This window comes from Malania oleifera, chromosome 10, assembly GCF_029873635.1.
Source record: "Malania oleifera isolate guangnan ecotype guangnan chromosome 10, ASM2987363v1, whole genome shotgun sequence".
NCBI lineage: Eukaryota > Viridiplantae > Streptophyta > Magnoliopsida > Santalales > Ximeniaceae > Malania > Malania oleifera.
In genome coordinates, this window is record NC_080426.1 from 26,974,343 (window position 1) to 26,987,157 (window position 12,815).

Here is a 12,815-nt window from a genome sequence, read left to right on the forward strand (position 1 = left end):
TACACCAACAGACGCAAAATGTAATTAACTCTTTCTCTGCACATCATTTTATCCTTTATTTTCTTCGTTCATGCAGGCGTTGATATTGTTATAAAGCTATGGGCCAAGCCGCCAAGCCTGTTAGCTTACTAGTTAGCAGAGACATATTTGAATTTATGAGCCATATCAATATTTCCTTCACAGAATCATCCTAGAATTGAGATTGAGATTTGAGATGGAGATATATCATTTCATGGAAACTAAAATTTTTAAGTTAAGAGTTACTTGTTAGCAAACTTATCCAAAAATACACAAATATTTCCTTTTACAAGAACCCCAAAATTGAGGTTGAGATTTCATGTCATCAAAGTATGTTTTGATTTTATTTTTGCTTAGCATATAAACTAAAATTTATTTTAAAAGTAGGTTTGGAAATCAAGCTCAAGTCACTATCTGATAAGGACCTATTTGTATTAAAGATTTTGATTGGAAAAAGAAAAGGTAAGGATATATTTTCCTTCTATATCAAATACTACTGAAAAAAATTATTTTAATTTAGTGAAAAAAATTTTAAAAAATCAAATACAAATGGTATGTAAAATCATATTTTTATTTATTGATTTGGTATATTTTTTATTTTCTTTTAATTTTCTTGATAACTAAATATTTAAAAAGGAAATTTTTTAATGCTTTTTTTTTTTTTTTTTCTAAGACTTATCAAGTTCCAAACAGGTACTAAATGTTTTGTTAGTGTAGAAATATTTAATACAAAGAATCTTAATTTTGGTTTATATGTTGCACAAGTGTTTTGATTTGTTTTCAACAATATTACACCAAGTAGACTACAAAAAGTAGGATCCACTTGGCAAACGGTACACCTTTCCCTGCCCATGTTACATTAGTATAGACATGAAAATTTATGCAAATCTAAATTGTTTTATTTTCGCTTTGAATTTAAAGTAAAATTTAATTTGAAATAAACTGGAAAAAAGAAAAAAAAGATTAAGAAATTTACTCAAATTTGAAACATATATTGAAACTTTTAAATTTAAATTTTACAAAGTAATTATAATTGATACATTCTAATGGGTTAAAAGTAAAATGATAGTGAAGTATAATATATACAATAAATATATTAAATTATAAAAGATCAACTCTATTTCATTCTTGTTGGGCTTTTGTGGAGCCTAGTTATGTTTTGATTTGGATGACGACCCGACCTCTATTTAATTAGAGATTTCTATCCTAAGGCTTAGTCCATGGATAGAAAACTACAGCAGATTTGATGAAGGCTCTATCTGGTATGTATGAAAAACCATCAGCAAATAACAAGGTACATCTGATGAAGAAATTATTTAATTTAAAGATGACAGAAAACGCATCTGTAGCACAACATCTGAATGAGTTCAATACTATCACAAATCAATTATCGTTGGTAGAAATTGATTTTGATGATGAGATTCGTGCACTGATCGTTTTGGCTTCGTTGCCAAACAGTTGGGAGGCAATGAGGATGGCAGTAAGCAATTCTACTGGAAAGGAAAAACTGAAGTATAATGATATACGAGATTTAATTTTGGCTGAGGAGATTCGCAGAAGAGATGCAGGCGAAACCTCAGGATCCGGCTCTGCCCTAAATCTTGAGACCAGAGGCAGAGGTAATGACCGAAATTCAGATCGGGGTAGATCAAAATCCAGAAACTATAATCAAAACAGAAGTAAGTCCAGACCTGGCCAAAAGGGACAATGTTGGAACTGCGGGAAAACAGGTCACTTTAGGAGACAATGCAAAAGTCTTAAGAAGAAGAGTGAGGATGATTCCGCTAATGCTGTAACAGAAGAGGTACAGGATGCACTACTTCTTGCAGTAGACAGTCCACTTGATGATTGGGTTTTGGACTCAGGAGCTTCATTTCATACTACTTCACACCATGAAATCATACAGAATTATGTAGCAGGAGATTTTGGTAAGGTATATTTGGCTGATGGTACAGCCTTGGATGTTGTGGGTATAGGAAACGTCCGGATGTCACTGCCAAATGGGTCTGTTTGGTTACTAGAGAAGGTATGACATATTCCTGACCTGAGAAGGAATTTGATTTCTGTCGGACAGCTTGATGATGAAGGGCATGTGATGTTGTTTGCTGGTGGCACTTGGAAGGTTACAAAGGGAGCCAGAGTATTGGCTCGTGGAAAGAAATCTGGTACTTTATACATGACGTCAAGTCCAAGAGATACAATTGCAGTTGCTGAAGCAAATACTGATACAAGCTTATGGCATCGCAGACTTGGTCACATGAGTGAGAAGGGGATGAAGATGCTGCTGTCAAGAGGGAAACTGCCGGAATTGAAGTCTGTTGATTTTGAATTGTGTGAAAGCTGCATCTTAGGAAAGCAGAAAAGGGTGAGTTTCTTGAAAAGTGGCAGAACACCGAAGGCTGAAAAATTGGAGTTAGTGCACACAGATTTATGGGGTCCTTCTCCTGTTGCATCCCTTGGGGGTTCAAGGTACTACGTTACTTTCATTGATGACTCAACCAGAAAGGTATGGGTTTATTTTCTGAGAAATAAATATGATGTATTTGAAACTTTTAAGAAGTGGAAGGCTATGGTTGAGACTGAGACAGGTTTGAAAGTAAAGTGTTTGAGGTCGAACAACGGAGTTGAAAATAATAATAATAATAATAATAATAATAATAAGATTAGTGAAAATTAATAATAATAAGAATAAATAAAATAATAATAATAATAATAATAATAATAATAAAATAACAATAATAATAATAATAGTAATACATATATTGGGCCTGGGTAAAAATGGGGTGTCTACAGCTGCCCCTCTTTGTAGGATTCGTTGCTTCAAAGTAAAAGTAAAATCTCTCCTACGTTATTTGTGGCAACAAGCCTGCAAAGATAAAAGACGCTGATTTTGGACCAGGCCCATTGTAACGGAAGAGACCAAAATGAATTGTGAAAACCGATTTGCATGTATGCTTGAGAGCACATGAGAATGTCTTGCGTCGAGTGTAGGAACCCGAACTATAGTTCATGAGAGGTGACTTGCACCGGGTGTAGGAACCCGAGCTATAGTTCACGGAGGGGTGACTTGCACCGGGTGTAGGAACCCGAGCTATAGTGCACGGAAGGTGACTTGCACCGGGTGTAGGAACCCGAGCTATAGTTCACGGAAAGGTGACTTGCACCGGGTGTAGGAACCTGAGCTATAGTGCACGGAAGGTGACTTGCACCGGGTGTAGGAACCCGAGTTATAGTTCACGGAGGATGACTTGCACCCGGTGTAGGAACCCGAGCTATAGTTCATGGAAGGGTGACTTGCACCGGGTGTGGGAACCCGAGCTATAGTTCATGAGAGGTGACTTGCACCAGGTGTAGGAACCCGAGCTATAGTTCACGGAGGATGACTTGCACCGGGTGTAGGAACCCGAGCTATAGTTCACGAAGGGTGACTTGCACCGGGTGTAGGAACCCGAGCTATAGTTCACGATGAGTGACTTGCACCGGGTGTAGGAACCTGAGTTATAGTTCACGGAAGGGTGACTTGCACCGGGTGTAGGAATCCGAGCTATAGTGCATGAAAGGTGACTTGCACCGGGTGTAGGAACCCGAGCTATAGTTCACGAAAGGGTGACTTGCACCGGGTGTAGGAACCCGAGCTATAGTGCACAGAAGGTGACTTGCACCGGGTGTAGGAACCCGAGCTATAGTTCATGGAAGGGTGACTTGCACCGGGTGTAGGAACCCGAGCTATAGTTCACGAAAGGGTGACTTGCACCGGGTGTAGGAACCCGAGCTATAGTTCACGGAAGGGCGACTTGCACCGGGGGTAGGAACCCGAGCTATAGTTCACGGAAGGGTGACTTGCACCGGGTGTAGGAACCCGAGTTATAGTGCACGGAAGGTGACTTGCACTGGGTGTAGGAACCCGAGCTATAGTTCACAGAAAGGTGACTCGCACCGAGTGTAGGAACCCGAGTTATAGTTCACGAAGGGTGACTCGCACCGGGTGTAGGAACCCGAGCTATAGCTCGCCAAGGGTGACTCGCACCGGGTGTAGGAGCCCGAGCTATAGTTCATGAAGGGTCAATAAGGTGGGACCGTGAATGGTCAATAAGATGGGACCTCGATGGGTCAATAAGGTGGGACCGCAAAGGGTCAATAAAGTGGGACCGTGATAGGTCAATAAGGTGGGACCACGAATGGTCAATAAGGTGGGACCGCGATGGGTCAATAAGAATGGGACCGCCAAGGGTCAATAAAGTGGGACTGTGAAGGGTCAATAAGAGTTGGACCGCGAATGGTCAATAAGATGGGACAGCGATAGGTCAATAAGGTGGGACCGCAATGGGTCAATAAGATGGGACCGCGAAGGGTCAATAAGAATGGAACCGTGATAGGTCAATAAGGTGGGACCGCAATGGGTCAATAAGATGGGACCGTGATAGGTCAATAAGGTGGGACCGCAATGGGTCAATAAGAATGGGACCGTGATAGGTCAATAAGGTGGGACCGCAATTGGTTAATAAGATGGGACCGTGATAGATCAATAAGGTGGGACCGCAATGGGTCAATAAGAATAGGACCGCGAATGGTCAATAAGGTGGGACCGCAATGGGTCAATAAGATGGGACCGCAATGGGTCAATAAGAATGGGACCGTGATAGGTCAATAAGGTGGGACCGCAATGGGTCAATAAGATGGGACCGTGATAGGTCAATAAGGTGGGACCGCAATGGGTCAATAAGAATGGGACTGTAATAGGTCAATAAGGTGGGACCGCAATGGGTCAATAAGATGGGACCGTGATAGGTCAATAAGGTGGGACCGCAATGGGTCAATAAGAATAGGACCGCGAATGGTCAATAAGATGGGACCGCAATGGGTCAATAAGAATAGGACCGTGATAGGTCAATAAGGTGGGACCGCGAAGGGTCAATAAGATGGGACCGCGATGGGTCAATAAGAATAGGACCGTGATAGGCCAATAAAGTGGGACTGCGAAGGGTCAATAAGATGGGACCACGAAGGGTTAATAAGAATGGACCACGATGGGTCAATAAAAGTGGACCGCGATGGGTCAAACAAAAGTGAATAAGATAATCAGAATAATTTGGATGAAACTGCTCTCATGAATGAGGTAATCAAGAAAGCTTTGAGGTGATCCAACACCTCGATTTCGTCGTGAACAACACCAATTTTGGATGTGAGGGTCGATGCCGTAATTTTAAGGTAGATGACTCAATTTGGACTAGGGAAATGGCTACTTTGTATGGGGGATGATGAATCGGGTACGAAGTCTTGAGATTTTTTGGAAAGTGTCCTCAAGCATAGGGCTCAGAATTATTCCATTGGGGATTATCAATCGGGAATGAAAACATGAGTTTCTTTGGCTGTCTTTAGATTACCCTCTTTGAGACTCAACAACCAAGGGGTCAACTGCCACAGTTTCAAAGTATGTTAATCTGTGCATTGGGCCAGCTGCCCCAATTTCAAAATACGTCTAGACCAGAATGGCTCAGTCAATGAGGCAAAAGAATTATTCAAAAGTTTATTCAACCAGGCAAGTGTGATTGAATAGTGCTCTATTGCTATATGTATGCATGTTGCTACCTAAGATGCTAGAATGCAGTGAAATGTTGTTCTGTGTGCATAGTGATGCGTGAATGCAAAGATGTATGCATATTGAATGAGATGCCTTTTATATTTTCTTTCTTATGCAATGCATGAAATGTATGGTAATGCATGAAATGCATGGTAATGCATGAATCTTTTCTCTTTCCAACATGCTTGTAATCAACAACCCAATCTCTGATCTTGGGTGTGCCTGCTGATTCTGGCCATGTTTCAAATTCCAAAAGGCACTCAAAATCTGCCCTGGTGTTTACATGCCACTGGTCATAACCCTGTTTTTGACTTTGATTCTGTCCTGAAAGCTCTTGAATTTGCTCAAATGAACTCAAAAATTGCCTAGTTTCGATCCTCATCCACTGATATTGGCTATGTTTTCATCATGCACTCTGATATGACGGCATCGGAATTAGTCCAAACAAAACTCAACCCAAAATCTGCCCCATTTACCATCGTTTGTTACTGATATTGGCTTCAAATTTGACTTTGACACGAAGGCACCCCAAATCAACGTCACTAGAACTCAACACGGAGTTTGGATCATTTGAGTGCATCTGTAACTATTCTTGACCATTTTACCTGTTTTTCACAAGGATCCTCTTTTGGCGAATGTGTCAGTGATTAAGCCTTTTTGACCATCCGTCCTCCTTTTAGAGCTTTTGAAGAATGGATTTTTTTTTTTTTTTTGATGGGGGAATGAATGATGAATGATCATGCATTTAGGACATCAACTTGCTAAATCAAAAGGTCATATACACAAAATAGATGTTTTACTGAGTTCGCTTGCTATTTCAATGGAAAAAATTCATACCAGTATTCGAGAGCCCTAATGATGATGGTGCTAACTTTTCGAACTGAATAACTGATTTTCTTTTTTAACCGATTGCCCCAGTTTTATTGGGGGACTATTCTTCCACCTTGTTCTGCCGTGAAACCATTGAGAACCTTTTGTTTAATGGTTGCCCCTAGTTCAGTCAAGTCCGACTAATGTTTTGATCTCAAGATGGTCTTTAAGACTCGGGACGAAACGTTGGATGAGGGATACAGGTTTTCAGAATAAAAGGAAAACTAAGGCTCAAAAATCTCATCCCATAATGATGTTTTATGCTCCCAGTTTGAATTGAGGCACTTGCAAGATATTGACCGAACTTGTCATTTGGACAAGTTGCCTACGTACCCTTTCAGGATCAAGTCATTACGTAGTTCAGACACAATATTGCGTCTGACAAATCATTTGGCACAACAATGCATACCAATTTGGTCAGGACTTCATTTGGACTGTAATGCAGGCTAGGGTTTGGGTTAAAGAAGAAAAGAGTTAAATAAGGCTCAAAATCGTTGATTTTATCAAGGGTAATTTGGTCAAAGATCACATATGTAGTACGTCCCTTATTTTTCTTTCTTCTTCCTTTTCTTCTTCCTTTTATCGCAACTTTTGCTTTTCCTTTTATGAAGGAATCTTAACTTCATTTTCATTTGAATTCCATTTGGGACTGATCATTTTCTTAAAACTGCCCCAGTATGGAGTGTGATCCTTTGACGGGTTAAGAATGAAATTTTTCAGGCTCAAAAAGGGCTTTGCAAGGGGTTTCTCTTTTGCCTTTCTTTTGGGTAGCAGAAAAAATAGTCTGCCATCCTTTTGATAATGATTATTGTCTCAAATGACTTGTCAAATGCTAAGGCACCCAAACCCGAGTTAAATTTCCGGTGAACTGACTTTTAAGAAAAATTAGTTTAACAATCAAGCTCAAGTGGGTTAACAAATGGTAAATCAATATTGGGTTCTTTTTAAGGATAACTGATCGGCCAAAGATGGCCATCTATCATTCAATCAAAACTTGATTAGCGGACTGACATGAGATTCATGGAACCAACCCATATTTTACTAAGGCTTTCAGAACTTCTTCGCAGTATTCGAACTCATGAAGTGACGAACATTGTTTCATCTTGCTTTATTTTCGTCTCATAGCTTGAATTTTTCATAACTAACACCTGCTTTTGGTTCATGAATACTGGTATTTTATTTTCCTTATCTTAGCAAAGAAACACGAGTAAACAAAATTTTGGACATTGAACTCCCGATGCAAGTGATATACGAAAATGCATAATTTCGTATCTTTGATAGCAAAGGAAACTTCAGAGATAAAACCTTTAATAAATTGCAACAAAAGAAAGAAGAAAACAAAAGAAGATAAAAGCATCCATGTAGGGGGCGAATAATCAAAAGCTTGCCACTTGTATTTCTCTGTTTCCATGGTCAAAAGTAAACCCATTTATTCAGACTATATGCAGAATATCTCTGGTTCAAAACTTGTTGTACTTCTTTGACAGATCTGATCTTCAAAATATTCCTTCAATGTTGCACAATAGGCTCCTCCACGTCAATTGCCAATAGACCCAAATCTCTTAAGGTTTGTACTTTATGCTTGAAATGCCAACATTTTCGATTGAATGACCTATTGCCTCAGAATGATACTCGCATCGAGCATTTGGGTCGTACCACCTTGGGAAAGGGGATTGTAGCAACAATCCTGGTATTGGTGCAACCATTTGAATTTCCACCAATTGCGGGAACAATTCTGCGTAAGTCATCGGAATAGGTTGAACTTCTTTTCTCTTTCTTTCCATTAAGGGGCTCCCTCCCGTGTCCTGAACACTCAGCTGCCTTGAAATAGGCTTAGGTCCGAAGGGAACTGCTTGGGGTTGCGCACCTGAATGCACTATCTGATAGACTATAGGCTTGTAGGAAAAATTCTTATTTGTCCCCCGGATTTTACCCTCTTGGTAATGATGCCCCTGAATCATCTGTGCTTCCTCGTCTTTCTTCCTTTTACTTGGGTCAGTTTCTGCATCACCACTTTTGGTTCTTCTGACTTTGATGGCCGTTTCAATTCTCTCTCCAGTAACAACAATATCCATAAAGTCATGTGGGGTTGCCCCTAGGAGATGTCCGAAGTAGGGATCTTTCAATGTATTCACGAATAGGGAGATAGCCTCCCTATCTTCCACTGGAGGGCTCACTTGGATGGACATGTCCCTCCATATATATGCATATTCTCTGAATGTTTCATTAGGTTTCATTTGCATGCTTTGTAAGGTCATGCGATCAGGTGCCATTTCTATCACGTGGCGGTACTGAGCTATGAAGGAATTTGCCAGATCTTTCCAAGTACGAATTCGAGCTCGATCCTGCTGAATGTACCATCTGATAGCTGCTCCAGTCAAACTATCTTGAAAGCAATGCATCATCAACCTTTCATCATCCGTATGTGCAGCCATTTTTTGGCAATACAAGCGCAGGTGGGTCCGAGGACAGTGGGTCCCATCGAATTTTTTAAAATCCGGCAACTTGAATTTTGGCGGCAGAGTGACCTTTGGTACTAGGCAAAGGTCATTAGGGTCAACGGAATCAAATGTATTATACCCTTCAATTGCTTTCAAGCGCTCCTCCAATACGTCACAACAACGCTCAGACTCAGGTCTATTTATCCCCATATCAGGAGTTGCTAAGGGGGAAGTCCCTGCCACTGGAAACCCCTGTGCAGGCACAGTTGGGATAAATGGAGGCATATTTGGCATTGGATCCCCCATGACAACCGGCGGTGGAGCTGATGTTTGTCCATGATTTAGGGTGAACCCTGGAGGATGAGTAAGGTCTATATCTGTTTCAGAATAATTTTGTACCGCTTTTCCTTTGTTCATCAACAATTCCATAATTTTACTCATTTTTTCAATCAATTCTTCCTGTCATTGTTCTATGCCCAGGACTCTACCTTCCAATTGTTCACTCATTTCTTTTGCCCTTCTCCTGGTATTGTATTGATGCGTGACAGTCTCAATGTTGCTTGCTCAGACGAATTCTGTGGCTAGGCACTGCAAACCAAAACCTTCCCTTTTTAGAATCGTGAATGCATAGGTATGAATGCATGGATGCAATGTATGTTTGTGCATGAATGTAACTAGTGTAATTACACATACAAATAGAGATATGAACATGCATGTGACCTAGCGTGCATGATTACGCGTGAAATTACGCATGAATACATGGATGCAATGTAACCTAACTAACTACTTTGTCAGCATTCTAGGAAAAGTCCCACTAATGAGAGATTTCAAGACAATCATTGATGGGCCACAATTTAAATTCAATTCTTCCCTCAATCGGTTCATGTATCTCAGATTCTATAAAGGGTCAAATTATGATCTGAGGTTGGGGTTGACCCAGGTTGGTCAACCCGTTGGATTTGTTCAGTGCGGACTTGTGGACTTTAGTGTGTACTTGGGTCTCAAGTATTTTAAAATATAGGCTTCAATATACTTCATGATGGGATCAGGCCCTAATTTTAAAAGGATTTGGGCTTGGATTGTTTAGAAAATATGGGCCCGGATTTTTAAGGTAATAAGGCCGAAGCCCATTTATGGAAATCTAGATTTGACCCATTTTGAAAATCAAGCCTGGACCGAGTTTTTACTTAGGAAAAGGTTGGGCCTATACTTGTTATTTCTCAAAAAATTGGGCCCAAGTTACTTGAAAAGGGTTGGGCCAACCCATATTTTAAAATACTTGGGCCAAGTGCTTCAATTTTTGAAAGGATGGGCCATGGTCTCATTATTGGGCTTTTCCAGAATACTGGTTAAGTAGTATATATGAATGTCAAATGTATGATATAATACAAAGTATCTCATAGCTTATATACAACACACTATACATGGAGAAGGATGTGGCTCCTGTCCCAACCTAGGGTAGGCACACCTATTTTATAGGGTTTCTTCATGGCTCTATCCTAATTAAGGGAAAACTATGGACAATTACGTGTGGGTAGGCTTTAATCCCTATTGACAAAAAGGTCCCCAATTTGAAATTTCATCCTCCCCCATAGGGGTCCGGACAAAACTCGCATTGAGCGGGGTGGTTCGCGGGTCCCATCAAGCTTAAGCTACGAAGGGACAAACGCTATTACACCCCTATCTAATCTTAGCAGGTAAAGCTCGGGTATAGAGCATAAGAGTGTGTGAATTCAAACTTTAACCTAATCCCGCTTTCCCCACATTTATTCACATACTATAAAGAATATGGAAGCAAGATATCTACCATTAATGTATTTATTCACAAGATATGGAAACATATTATCTGCCATTAACATGTTGATTCTAAAAAATTTGGAAACAAAAAATAAGAAAACAAAATATTTATGATTAGTGTACAAAATATCTATAATTAATATGCTTATTCACAATATCTACAATTAATATGCTTATTCAGAATATTTAGAAACAAAATATCTACAATTAATGCTCAACAAATTAGGAAACAAAATATTTTTAATTAATTGAGGTTTTTTACAAATTATGGAAGTAAAATATTTACAATTAAGTAAAGTTATTTACAAATTACAATATTTACAAAATAAGGAGTAATTAATAGATTTATTAAATTTAAACTTGGGATAATTTTCAATTAATTAATGGATCGACTCTCTAGGTTCCCAGTGGAGTCGCCAAGCTGTCGCGACGTCCCGGGAGCGCGTGTGCCCCGGGCGGTGAAATTAAAATCATTTTAATTTTCAAGGAAAAATCATGGAATGTCAGAGTCGCCACTAACCTTTAGTGCGGTTAAAACACATGATTACTACCCCATTAGGGGTAGAATCGGTCTACATTACCAGAGTTGGGTTCGGGAGTTCGGTTACGCGAGGGGAAGGTACGAGCACCCCCTACGCGCCCGTTCTTATGAACGGTACCTAATTAATTTGAAATTATCCCAAGGTTAATCTAATAAGTCTTTAAATTACTCATTTTTATGAATTTATAAATACATGTGAAAAATAAATAAATAATAATAATAAATAAATATAATATATATATATATATATATATATATATTCCCTCAAAGCTTAAAGGTACGTGAAGACCGAAGGCTAATACCCCTCGCAATAAAATCATAGGGATAGTAATTAAGAAAATACACCCCCAATTTGAAAATTGTATAAATTTTTATAGGAAAATACTAAAAATGAGAGGTTTTTAATAATGGGTAATAGAGTAAGTAATAAGCCTCACATACCTACTAAAAAATTAGGAATGTCAAAATAAGTAGGCAAATACTATATATCGTAACATTTACTAAGGATACTTAAACTAAAAATAGTAAGATTCTCAATAATGATAATACTAAACATATTATATACATAAAAATAGTGGAAACTAAAAATACTAGGATACTAATAATTATACTAATATCTTCATATACTAAAAAAAATAATTGATGGCTTAAAATGTGATAAAATGCTAATTTACTAAAATAAATATCCATTAACACCCTAAATCACTAAATATTATAATATAAAAAGAATAAAAAAAAAAAAATGCTAAATCTTGTAATATTTTACCCAATATGCTTAATATGTGATAGACATATAACTAAAATTATAATTTACATATAAATATCAATAAAACACAAGTTGAAGATCCTTCCTAATTTACTAAATATGTTGTATATTACCTAATACTAAAAGTTGTAAAAAAAAAACCCTAGATTGATAAGATACCATTTAATGGATAAACAAAAATTTAAAATTACATATCAAGAACACTTTAACCATACAATTTTGCCATGACAACAATGATTATTAAATAATGCATATAGCCAAAATACAAACCGGATATCAACTTACAAATTTAAAAAATCCTATAACAGTAAAAGTTTAACACAGAAAATTCTTACAAATATATAATCATAATACTTACAAAAGATACAAATATGATATCAATTATAACTATCAATGTTAAAGAAATAGGTATAACAATCAAAAAAAAAAACTACCTAATTACACAAATATTTTAAAAAGAACAATAATGACAAAAAATAATCCTAAATAGGAAAATCAAACACTTAAGATTGCCACAACAATAATAAAAAAACCCACAACGTGAAATAACAACAAAACCCTTAATCAGGAATATTTTAATATCAAAAAAAAATACAACAACAATTATACATAATATTAAATATTTTTAAAATGTATAACGAATACAAATATTTATGACCTTTTAAACACAAACTCTGACGATTAATATGTCATAAACAGTAATATAAATGTATTAATAATAAATACAAAAAGAAACAATAATAAACATGAATATCAGCTACTAAAAGATCTCACCACAAATAGTATTATATGTAACAAAAA